Here is a 12,473-nt window from a genome sequence, read left to right as displayed (position 1 = left end):
CTGTAAGAACATGTGGTGACGTGAACTATTGTGTGTCTGTTGAATTATAACGAAAATTCACTGACGATGGCTATTTATAGCCAAAATCTAGATTTTCAAGAATAATAAAAACTAATGGGATTGCGATTGACTGCTGTGTGCCTCTCCTTCCTAACATCTACGGTCACTGTGCACAATGCTTCCAGACAGAATCAAAGCTGGTTGAGGTTAGTGTAGTGTCGAGCTAGCAAGTGGTCAGCTCAGACCGAGACGTCGGCTACAGCAGTCAGCATCGTAGCCTTGGACGAACGACTAGTTAAAGTTTCAGAGGCAGATATACTTTTATCGTTGTTGAACATTGAACCTCAAGAGTTCAGTTTGTTAATTAGTGCATCAAGTGACGTTTTGCTTGTCCATGAGATTTGTAAATTATCCAGTAGCACTGTGGAAAAGAACTGTGTCAAAGTCAAGTAAATGTTTTATTCATTTATTAAACAAGTGAACTACACTGAAGTGCCAAAGAAACTGGTACACCTGCCTACTATCGTGTAGGTCCCGCACGAACACGCAGAAATGCCGCAACACTACACTGCATGGACTCGACAAATGTGTGAAGTTATGCGGAGGCAACTGAATCCTGCACGGCTGTCCATAAATCCGTAAGAGTACGAGGGATGGAGATCCCTTCTAAACAGCACATTGCAAGGCATCCCAGATACGCTCAATAATGTTCACGTCTGGGGAGTTTGGTGCCCAGCGGAAGTGTTTAAACTCAGAAGAATGTTTCTGGAGGCATGCTTTAGCAATTATGGGCGCCTGGGGTGTCGCACTGTCCTGCTAGAATTGCCCAAGTCCGTCGAAATGCATAATGGACATGAATGGATGCAGGTGATCAGACAGGATGCATACGGACGTGTCACCTGACAAGAGTCGTATCAAGACGTATCAAGGGTCCCATATTATTCCAACTGCACACGCCCCACACAATTACAGAGTATTCACCAGCTTGAACAATCCCCTACTGATATGCAGCGTCCATTGATTCATGAGGTTGTCTCCATACCCGTACATCCACTCGATACAATTTGAAACGAGACTCGTCCGACGAGGCAACACGTTTCCAGTCAGCAACAGTCTAACGTCGGTGTTGAGGGGCCCGGCGAGGCGTAAAGCTTTGAGTCATGCAGTCATCAAGGGTTAACGAGTAGGCCTTCGGCTCCGCATAGCCCATATCAATGATGTTTCATTGAATGTTTCGCACGCTGACACTTGTTGATGGCCCAGCACTAAAATCTGGAGCAATTTGCGGAAGGTTGCCCTTCCGTCACGTTGAACGATTCTCTTCAATCGTAATTGATTCTGTTCTTGCAGGATCTTTTTCGGGCCGTAGCGGGTTGATGTTTTACTGGATTCCTGATATGCGTGGTACTCTCGTGAAATGGTAGTGCGGGAAAATCCCTACTTCCTCGTTACCTCTTGGAGATGCTGTGTCCCATCGCTTGTGCACCGACTATAGCACCGCGTGCAAACTCATTTAAATCTTGATAACCTTCCATTGTAGCAGCAGTAACCGATCTAACAACTGCGCCAGACACTTGTTGTCTTATATAGGCGTTGCCGACCGCAGCGCCGTATTCTGTCTCTTTACATATCTCTGTATTTGAAAACGCATATCTATACCAGTTTCTTTGACGCTTCAGTGTAATATAGACTTGGCCACTGTTTCTATGTTTCGATACAGTGTATCGATACGTGGAACTGTTCAGTGTTTCGGAACGGCTGTGGTTCACTGTTTCGAAACAGTGGTGTTTCATTCCGCCCCTGTCTCGGATAACCGGACCAGATTCGATCTCGAGCCAGACACAGAAACTGTACCGTTGTTTCAAAATAAGGCTGTTTCAGTCCACCTGTGCTGAGAACGGACTGATTGTATTGAAACAGTGATGTTTCATTCCGCTCTGTGTCGGACGAGATTCGGGCTCGGCACGGGTACTGAAACACAACATACCACTTCATGAAACACTTTCAAGAGTGTCGAAATCTTTTTGACAAGCAATAGCATGAAGGTTAAGATATCCGAAAATAAAGCTGCGTTTCTAGCTGACTGTGCTATTTCGAAATGGCGTAACATCTGCTTTATAAACACTAACTAAACAAGAAAACAACGCATACTATTCACATTCAAAATAATGAATATGTGAAGATCATTCAGTTAAATTACACTTTTTTATAATATACGCTTCTCTGTTCATGTACAGTAATCATATTAAGAAACGCAAGTAAGCCTACAATATTTTGAATAAAAAAAGGCGTAGAGTGACAGTTATTAGACATATACATAATTTGATGTAGGTATAATTGCAATCAATCTGTTTGACATATCACTTATAGTGTAATGGTGAACGGGAAGGGCTGGGAAGCATGATGAATTTATAGTAACTGTTCGAAACACCTTGAAAGACAAAATTTTTTCTGTTATATTTTGTTATTTATTCGAATTATTTGGCGTTACTTGTGAGTCATGGAAATTAGCATGTTGGGTATATTACCAATACCAACGGAATGTGGGAATCCCAGTAGCATATGCGTTGTTTCTGCAGTTTGCTCCCAGCTCCAGTTCCGTTCGTGGTGGTTCTTCTGTCTTCAGCTATGGCTGTCCACAGCCAATTGAAAAGTATGAATGTCACACGACACGAAAGCAGCGCATTTGCTGCAGGAAATACGAAACTGCCAAGACGCCTAAGTGATAGTTTCATACTTTCTGCGATATGATTATCGCTCTCGCTCCTCATTTGTGCTTGTATGCACATACTTATACAGTAGACATTCAAGATGATAAAATGTGTAGGTTTATTAGATTACAAAACGCAAACTGTTTCACTGTTTCGAAACATTACATTGTACTGTTTCATTTGTTTCGAAACAGTTACGTGTTTCAGTTTGCCCATCTCTAGCGTAGTATTTTGTGTGTTCTAGTTTGATGAGCCACCTAAACAAAGAACACTCAAAGAACCCACAGCTATGGCTAGACGAAGTAGTCTCGCCTGACCGCAACACTATTTATGCTTCATAAAACCGCATCGAGTACCGTAACGTATGAACTACTATGCGACTTCTCTTATAAGTGTATTTTGATAGTATATAAAAGACACAAATTTAACAAACACTTGTAACTATGGCATGTAAAGTCCCTACCCAATGTAATATAATTGTAATATTCCGACTGCGAGTACCAGCGATGATGCGCTACCGTAACTGAGACGTCCACTCTCTTTGCTGTGACGACAACGCTCTTTGCAGTGTAAAAAAAGTAGCATCTATGTTTTCTTGTAATTGTTGGAGAAAAAAATGCCGAGTGGACATTGTGCCGTTTTGAGGTCAGATAATTTTCATATGGAAGTAATTTGAAGTGCAGAGGTCAACTTGTAACCGCAGTTATCAAGAATAAAAATTTAATTTGTGAAAAAGAAGGTAAATATCGCTTACGAACTTTTATTCGATGTTGGATATCAGGACCGTTACTAAAACTGTTAGTGTGTTTAGCATTACAGTGCATAGCGATTTCTTCGTGAATTAACAATACTGGGCAAATCTGCTACTATCACGGTCCGAACAACGCGCAATTTATGCCGTCAGCTTGTGAGTTAAAGTCGTTCCCTAAGCGACTAGTTTGTTAGTCAGAAGATATCATACTGTCACTGTTGTTTAACCTTCTCATTCTGTAGGTGTTTCCAGAAAATCTTACGGCGACTGTGAGTACTTTAGTTGCAAAGAGAGACGGAGTCTTCATCGCGAGTTGCAGCAGTTTTCTCCGACTTTGCCTCGCATTCGCTGAGAACCGGAGAAACGGAAACCTCCGACCGCCAACTCGTCTTGTTCCTAACCCGTTCTCTCCTTACAGCAGCCACGAAGAAAACATATTCATCTATAGTCAATTTTTTTCTCAGATTTTTGTATTAGACAGGTAAAAAGTTTTAAAACGTATGCATCTAGGCTAAAAATGAAAAGAGAGTTTAAGTCAATAAGCAAGTTAGCTGATTAATTAATTTTTAATGATTATCAGTTCACATTTTACGCCAACATTAATGATGTTTAACTCAGCTCTCTAATCTTTTTCAGAAACGATTCTTGGTACTACACCAGTGAAACGCAACTTCCTCTACGGTGTTATGGGAAAAATTGGGTAAGTAAACCTTAAAATGTTTATCAGTCATATAGTCGTCTGAAAGCCAAGAGCTAGTCTCGGTTAAAATATTCAGTCTTACTTTTGTTGAATGTAGCAACAGTGAGTCTTCCTCACAATGTTTCGAGGATCGTGATATCGGTATTCGAGAACCTGTACATTATCGTACTGTCTGTTTTGCTGATAATATTTCTGTGTATGTGTAAGTGTGTGTGTGTGTGTGTGTGTGTGTGTGTGTGTGTGTGAGAGAGAGAGAGAGAGAGAGAGAGAGAGAGTCGAATGTGAACAGCATCTCTCTTTTTCTATAGATTTATGCAGCTTTTTGGAACTTTCTGTTTGTGGTTGGTTCTGTTTGTCTCGAATTTGGGAAGTGTTTTGCGATTTTCAATTTCTTTTTTTACTTTCTTGTGTGTGAGTGAATGATTGGATGACGTGTCCTATGAGAGTGTGGGCGGGAGACAGAGAGAGAGAAAAAGACAGAGAGAGGAAAGTGCGGGAGCATAGGACTTCTAGATAAATATGGGAAAATGTGGTTCCCAACAGCATCAGTGAGGAAAAAAGAAGACTGTCGAGAAACGTAGCTAGAAAATGCTGGAGTTGTGGCTTCAAAGAAAGATATTTCTATGTAATTATTAGGAAAAATACTACCTTACGATGTACAGCGAAGGGTACTTGTGTACCATTTTCACTTACCCTGTTTTCTGTTCATGTTGCAAAGGGCACACGAGAAGAAGATTATTGATAAGATTCCGTCTCACCTCGAACCTCTCTAATTTTGTCTTCATGATTTTTTTGCGTGGAGAAGCAAAATGTTGGTTAATTCTTCTAGGATTTTAACAGTGAGCCAAAACGTGATTCTCACTGCCTTTCTATTGGTGGCTACCATTAGAGTCGAATGAGGATTTACCTGACGCTACCACACTCACCAGACAAACTCGTGAGGAAACGCGGTGCTATTATTGGTATCTTCTATGTTTCTTCTGTAAATCCCACCCGGTAGGCTTTTCAGACTGGGGAACGATACTCAAGTATTACTCGAACGAGGGTTTTGTAAACTACTTCTTCTGTGGCTGAATTAAAATCTGACATCGGCTTTCCTAGAGTTAATTTTTTTTTATCGTTCCATCGCTCCGTTTATACAATTCCAAATATTTAGTGAATATGGTTGTTCGGCAGTCGTGTAATGAGAGTATAACGGTTCTTTCCGCCTATGTATGCCCAATGTGTTACATTTGTCTGATTAGAGTGTCAACTGCCAATCCCTACACCACGCATCAATCCTCTGCAGGTCTTCCTGCGCTTCGATACAATTTTCTAGCATTGCGACTTGTTTATACACAAGAGCATTGTTTGCGAGTAGCTTCATGGAACTTTCGACTATCCACTACATCATTTACATGTATTTTGTAAGCAGTGGCAGTCCTGTAATATCATATATCGATGCGTCGCTCTCTACTACATTAAGAATGATATACTGTGTTCTGTTTCCTATGAACTCTTCTATCCTATCACAGACCTGGTATGACAGCTTTTAAGTCTACATATTGTTGATTTAATGACACTGCGGAACCGTATCGAATGCATTCCGCAAGTAAAGGAGACAGCATCAGTCTGGGCGCCAGTATCAACTGTCTGTTGGGCCTCATGGAAGAACAGGGTTTCATACAGTTCTTGTTGACGGAATCTACGTTAATTGTCATTTGTCCATCCTCTATGAAAATCTTTCGTCCATCCTCGTTGAAAACCTTGTTCTGTCTAGGAATCCTGCTTACTCGGTTCGCTAGACAAACAATTATGATGATGATGAGGCCCATACTCCGAGGAGCGTAAGGGACGAAGCGGGAGACCCGACTAGGCAAGGTCCTAACGCAAATGGTTTGCTATTGCCTTCCTACGACCGTAATGGGGATGAATGATAATGATGGAAACGACCGAACAACACCCAGTCATCTAGAGGCAGGGAAAATCCCTGACCCCGCCAGGAATCGAGCCCGGGACCCCTTGCGCGGGAAGCAAGAACGCTACCTCAAGACCACGAGCTGCGGACAGACATACCATTAAACAACTCGTATTAATGAGTTTTATTACAAAAAGACAATTACATATACTTAAATCTGGCAATTACACAGACGTGTCGCAAGCGAAGGGCGACATAGGAAATAATTAGTCTTTGTAGTGACCGCTGTTCTATAACCAACAAAAGTCTTTCCTGAACTGCTTGACGCTGCTATCCAGGTGGGGTACCTACAATCGAGGGTGGCCTTATATCCTCTTCACCTAGGGGCCGCTTGCTGTCTCCTGTTTTGGTCCTTACCTTTCGTTCCAGACGGGCGTACTGGCACTTGGTCTTACGCCGTAACATCCCCCCCCCCCTTCCCCCACCCAAAGCGACAGACCGTCGTTGTATATGGATCACGTCACGAAAATGGGGGGGGGGGGGGGGGGGAGAGCGTGGACGCTCTGATCGAGCGGAAGCTGTGGCTGCAGGGGACGCCAGACTTCCGGTCGTACCCCGCCATCCGGCCTTCACTAGTGGTGGAGACGTCGCCTGGAAAACGCCCAGAAGGTACACATCCACTTCCTGTGGCCCATACCCTGATGTAGAAGGCGTCGGTTGCTGCGGCGTAGGCGGGTCCAGCTCCATCGATAGGACAAGAGGCCTCCGTCTCCATGGGGGTCGGTCCTCGGTGTCGTGATGACACCCTCTACGGACGCTGTGACCGCGCTGTCCTCGGGGTCCATGAATCTTGGGGAAGAGATACAGAAGCATCATCGTGCACGTGACAGAGGCGAATTTGATTGTGATGTCGGCGCTGCAATCCGTCTGGGCCTGAAATGAGATCATGCATGCGCCAAGTCGACGAAGGATTTAGCCCTGCGCCCACCGTCTGCTGCTGCAAACAACCCTGAAAAACATAATATCATTGGGCGCAAAGCGATACTTGCGGCCTTCTATAGGCACCGGATGTTGAGGAGGGTGGAGATGGTGGAGTAGTGTCCGATGGCGGCGGCCGTGAAGCAATTCCGCCGTTGATGGTCCATCTCTTGGATTGGAACGATAGGAGGCGAGAAACAGTCGCAATGCTTGATCCCTGGTGTATGCGGTGCGAAGTTTGGCCATCTTCTGCTTGAAGGTACTGAGAAAACGTTACGTTTCGCCGTTCGACTGTGGGTGGAAGAGTGCATTAGTGAGATGCTGTATGCTGTTGCGTTCACAGAATGTTTCAAATTCATTTGACGTGAAATGAGGGCCGTTATCCGACACTATGGTTCAGGCAAACCTTTGAGGCAAAAATCTTGTGTCTAGGTATCCTCCTTACTCGGTTCGCTAGACGAACAATCAAACAACTTGTATTAGTGAGTTTTATTACAAAAAGACAATTACAGACACTTAACTTTGGCAATTACACAGACGTGTCCCAAGCAATGGCTGACACACGAAATAATGTCTTTGCAATAACCGCTGATGTCCAACCGACAAAAGTCTTTCCTGAACTGCTATAGAAATACCTAACGTTGACGCTGCTATCCAGGTGAGGTGCCAACAGTTGGGGGCGGCGCTTATGTCCTCTTCACCTAGGAGCCGCTGCAGTCGCGTTGTCCTCCTGAAAGGGAGGTCGGTCAGCGTGCTATTGGCTGACTTCTTCTCACAGCCTCCTCTTCCCATTCATTGCCGACTGGGGTGCTGGCGCTTGACTTTATACGCCGTAACAGATTGCTATCCGGCTTGAGAATGGCAGTTAATAGGCGAGCGTAATACCTATGCCATAATTCTATAACAAACTAACGTCAGCTGTGTAGGATTGTAGTTACGTCCAACGCTCAGTAAACGAACTCGAGGCGAAAAGTGCAGCTACCTTTGAATATTCTCTACCTGCTCTATTAATCCGATCTGGTAAGTGCCCAGACCGAAGTGCCCCATTCACCAAACGTTCGACAAGGATTTTGTAAGCTGAGTCTTCCATTTCTTTAGATTTCTTCCAGCGAAACTGCCACCTGCCTACCTAGAAGGAATTAATTTTATATGGTCGTTCCTCGTTATATTGCTCCAGACAGGCCTTCTTACATGTTTTTTTATTTGAGACTGATTCCAATACTTGTTCACTAAAGGTATTTTCAGAGTACAGTATAATGAGTCTCGGTCCCAAAGCTTTACCGTGTGAGCTTAGGGTCTCTGCGGCCGTTGCTAAATTCAGTGAAACATTTGTAGGAATGTGACAGTATCGGTATGTTGTTTATAAAACGAACGATTCGATCACTTTCGCAAGTGACCTACATCAGGGTGCTGTATTTACAACTGGACTGCCCCACGTTTGTTTTTCTGCAGTGGAGTCTCTTCGTCAGGAACGTAAATGAACTCTATTTCGATTGGATGGCAATGGTAGGGAGCGGGGACTGAAAGCTTCAGTAATTGTAACGAAGTTGTTGGTGTGGTTATTATATGCAGGAAGTAAATAAATACTTATTTTATAAATCCAAAGACGTTTTCCGTGATGTAATATAATACTTGCTTTTCAGATGCATCCCATCTTTCATACTAAACACTTCAGTTTCTTTCCCAAATAAAATGGTTTTTTTTTGCATTTAATACTTATACGTTCGATATAGTTGCCACCACAATTTTCACATAAATAAAATCTCACTTAGAGAGACTCGTCTGTCCTTGCAGTATTTACTTTCGTTTCATTTGGTTCTAGGTTAAGGGCGCACATCCAATTCAGATTCGGCATCTTTAGGTTTTATTGTTTTCAAATTTTGTTTTTCCTTAGCTGAGCTTTGTGAAACATAATCACCTGATTGTGACGATGTTTGGTGTTTCAAAAGTTCACTTGGTGTCACTTGTGAACGGTTTCGAGCCTGTAGGTACAGTATACTCTGAAGCTCCAAAGAAGCAGGTAAAGGCATGCATATTACAATACAGAGATATGCAGACAGGCAGAATACGGCGCTGCGAACGGCGACGCCTATATAAGACAACAAGTGTCTAAGGCCCTTTCCGTAAGTACCGTGAATATCAGGAATCCAGTAAAACATCAAATCTCCGACAGCGCTGCAGCCGGTAAAAGATCCTGCAAGAACGGGACCAAAGACGACTTAAGAGAATTGTTGACTTGACAGAAGTGCAACCCTTCCGAAAATTTCTGAAAATTTCAATGCTAGGCCATCGAAAAGTGTCAGCGAGCGAACCATTCAACGAAACATCATCGATATGGACTTTCGGAGCTGATGTACGCTTGATGACTGCGCGACACAAAGCTTTACGCCTCGCCTGGGCCCGTCTACGTCTACCTCTACATACATACTCCGCAATCCACCATACTGTGTGTGGCGGAGGGTACCTCGTACCAAAACTAGCATCTTCTCTCTCTGCTCCACTCCAAAACAGAACGAGGGAAAAATGACTGCCTATATGCCTCTCTCTTATCTTATCTTTGTGGTCTTTCCGCGAAATATAAGTTGGCGGCAGCAAAATTATACTGCAGTCAGCCTCAAATGCTGTTTCTCTAAATTTCCTCAGTAGCGATTCACGAAAAGAACGCCTCATTTCCTCCAGAGACTCCCACCCGAGTTCCTGAAACATTTCCGTAACACTCGCGTGATAATCAAACCTACCAGTAACAAATCTAGCAGCCCACCTCTGAATTGCTTCTATGTCCTCCATCAATCCGATCTGATAGGGATCCCAAACGCTCGAGCAGTACTCAAGAATAGGTCGTATTAGTGTTTTACAAGCGGTCTCCTTTACAGATGAACAACATCTTCCCAAAATTCTGCCAATGACTATCCGCCTTCCCCACAACTGCCATTACATGGTTGTCCCACTTCATATCGCTCTGCAATGTTACGCCCAAATATTTAATCGACGTGACTGTATTAAGCGCTACACTACTAATGGAGTATTCAAACATTACGGGATTCTTCTTCCTATTCATCTGCATTAATTTAAATTTATCTATATTTAGAGTTAGCTTCCTTTCTTTACACCAATCACAAATCCTGTCCAAGTCCTCTTATATCTTCCTATAGTCACTCAACGACGATACCTTCCCGTACATCACAGCATCATCAGCAAACAGCCGCACATTGCTATCCACCCTATCCAAAAGATCAGTTATGTAGATAGAAAACAACAGCGGACCTACCACACTTCCCTGGGGCACTCCAGATGATACCCTCACCTCCGATGAACACTCACCATCGAGGACAACGTACTGGATTCTATTACTTAAGAAATCTTCGAGCCACTCACATATTTGGGAACCAATCCCATATGCTCGTATCTTAGTTACGAGTCTGCAGTGGGGCACCGAGTCAAACGCTTTCCGGAAGTCAAGGAATATGGCATCCGTCTGATACCCTTCATCCATGGTTCGCAAGATATCATGTGAAAAAAGGGCGAGTTGCGTTTCGCAGGAGCGATGCTTTCTAAAGCCGTGCTGCTGCATGGACAGCAACTTCTCTGTCTCAAGGAAATTCAATATTCGAACTGAGAATATGTTCGAGAATCCTGCAACAAACCGATGTTAAGGATATTGGTCTGTAATTTTGAGGATCCGTCCTTCTACCCTTCTTATATACAGGCGTCACCTGTGCTTTTTTCCAGTCGCTCGGGGCTTTACGTTGGGCAAGAGATTCACGATAAACGCAAGCTAAGTAAGGAGCCAATGCAGTAGAATACTCTCTGTAACACCGAATTGGAATCCCATCAAGACCTGGCGATTTATTTATTTTCGACCCATTCAGCTGCTTCACAACCCCAGGGATGTCTACCACTATGTCCTCCATACGGGAATCTGTACGAGACTCAAACGGCGGTATGTTTGTACGATCCTCCTGTGTGAAAGATTTCTCAAATGCTAAATTTAAAATTTCAACTTTCGTTTTGCTGTCTTCCGTTGCCAGGCCAGACCGATCAGTGAGTGACTGGATGGAAGCCTTTGACCCGCTTACCGATTTTACGTAAGACCAGAATTTCCTGGGGTTTTCAGCAAGATCTTTTGCTAAGGTATGACGGTGGTAGTGGTTGTATGCTTCGCGCAACTCGCAGCAGCACGAATCTCTACTAACTTCTGTCTGTCCTCATTCTCCCGGTCTTTCTTGTACCGCGAGTGCAACTGTCTTTACTTCCTGAGTATTCTCCGAATTGCGCTGTTAAACCACTTTTTCGGCACATACTTCTCTAATGCGTGATTTATAATGTCTTTAAAATTTGCCCATAATTCTTCCACGTCCACCGTACCGCAAGTAAATGAAGTCGATTCATTTACTAAGTGGCTGCTAACAACTGCTTATCTGCTCTTTAAGTAAGAATACTCTCCTAGCCTTCTTGAACGACTTTTTACACTTTCGTAACCATAGTCGTAATGACAACATAATGATCACTAGTCACTGTCTCAACACTGACACCGTCGAAGAGGTCTGGTCTGTTCGTGGCTACCAGATCTAAAATATTTCCTTTAGGCGTTGGCTGTCGATTTAGCTGGTCAAGACAGTTTTCGGCTAATGTGTTCAAAAGTAATTCACTCGACGGCTTGTCTGCACCTCCTGTAATGAATCCATAGACATCCCAGTCTATACTAGGTAGGTTGAAGTCGCCTCCGACTAATATAGCATTATCCGGGTACTTCTGCGATACAGAGTGTAGACTCCCTTTGAATGATTCTAGAATTGTCATGGTGGAACCTGGTGACCGATAATAACACCCAACAATTAACTTTATTTCCCCTAGCCCTGTTAAGCGTGTCCAGATAACTTCACAATCACACTCTACTTCGACCTTAGTGGACACAATATTTTTGTCAACTGAAATGAAGACACCACCTCCTACGGTGTCTAATCTGTCTTTCCGATACACGGTCCAACCCTCACTAAATATTTCAGAACTTCCTATATCAGGGTTCAGCCAGGTCTCAGTCCCGAGAATAATTTGCGCGCCATGCGCTTCCTGGAGGGCAGTAAATTCAGGAACTTTATTCCGAACACTCTGAAAATTTACTGCTAATATCTTGATAGCTGAAGTGTCTTTACAGTGAGCGCGTCCTGATTTCCCTGTCTGCACGTCGACTGGTGAGTGTTCATCAGGACACTTCGCACTACTGCCTAGCCTAAAAAAAAAAAAACCATGTGCACGCCACAAGTACTCTGCTACCCGAGTAGCCGCTTCCTTTGTGTCAACACCGACATTCGACTGTTGATGACTGGAAACATGTTGCCTGGTCGGTCGAGTCTCGTTTCAAATTGTATTGAGCAGATTGACGTGTACGGTATGGAGACAATCCTATGCATCCAAGGATGCTGCACGTCAGCAAAG

General features: G+C 43.6%; 1 long non-coding RNA gene across 1 annotated transcript in view; it reads left to right on the top strand.

The window, feature by feature from the left end:
- Window positions 1-12,473, top strand: part of LOC124789740 — a 926,922-nt gene that overhangs the window by 470,274 nt on the left and 444,175 nt on the right. The window contains exon 2 of the long non-coding RNA XR_007016159.1: window positions 4,099-4,162. This is a non-coding gene — a long non-coding RNA (uncharacterized LOC124789740). The remainder of the gene's footprint in view (window positions 1-4,098; window positions 4,163-12,473) is intronic.

This window comes from Schistocerca piceifrons, chromosome 3, assembly GCF_021461385.2.
Source record: "Schistocerca piceifrons isolate TAMUIC-IGC-003096 chromosome 3, iqSchPice1.1, whole genome shotgun sequence".
In the NCBI taxonomy this organism is placed as follows: domain Eukaryota; kingdom Metazoa; phylum Arthropoda; class Insecta; order Orthoptera; family Acrididae; genus Schistocerca; species Schistocerca piceifrons.
The sequence above is the reverse complement of the archived record's forward strand: the minus strand, read 5'-3'. Positions and strand labels throughout refer to the sequence as shown.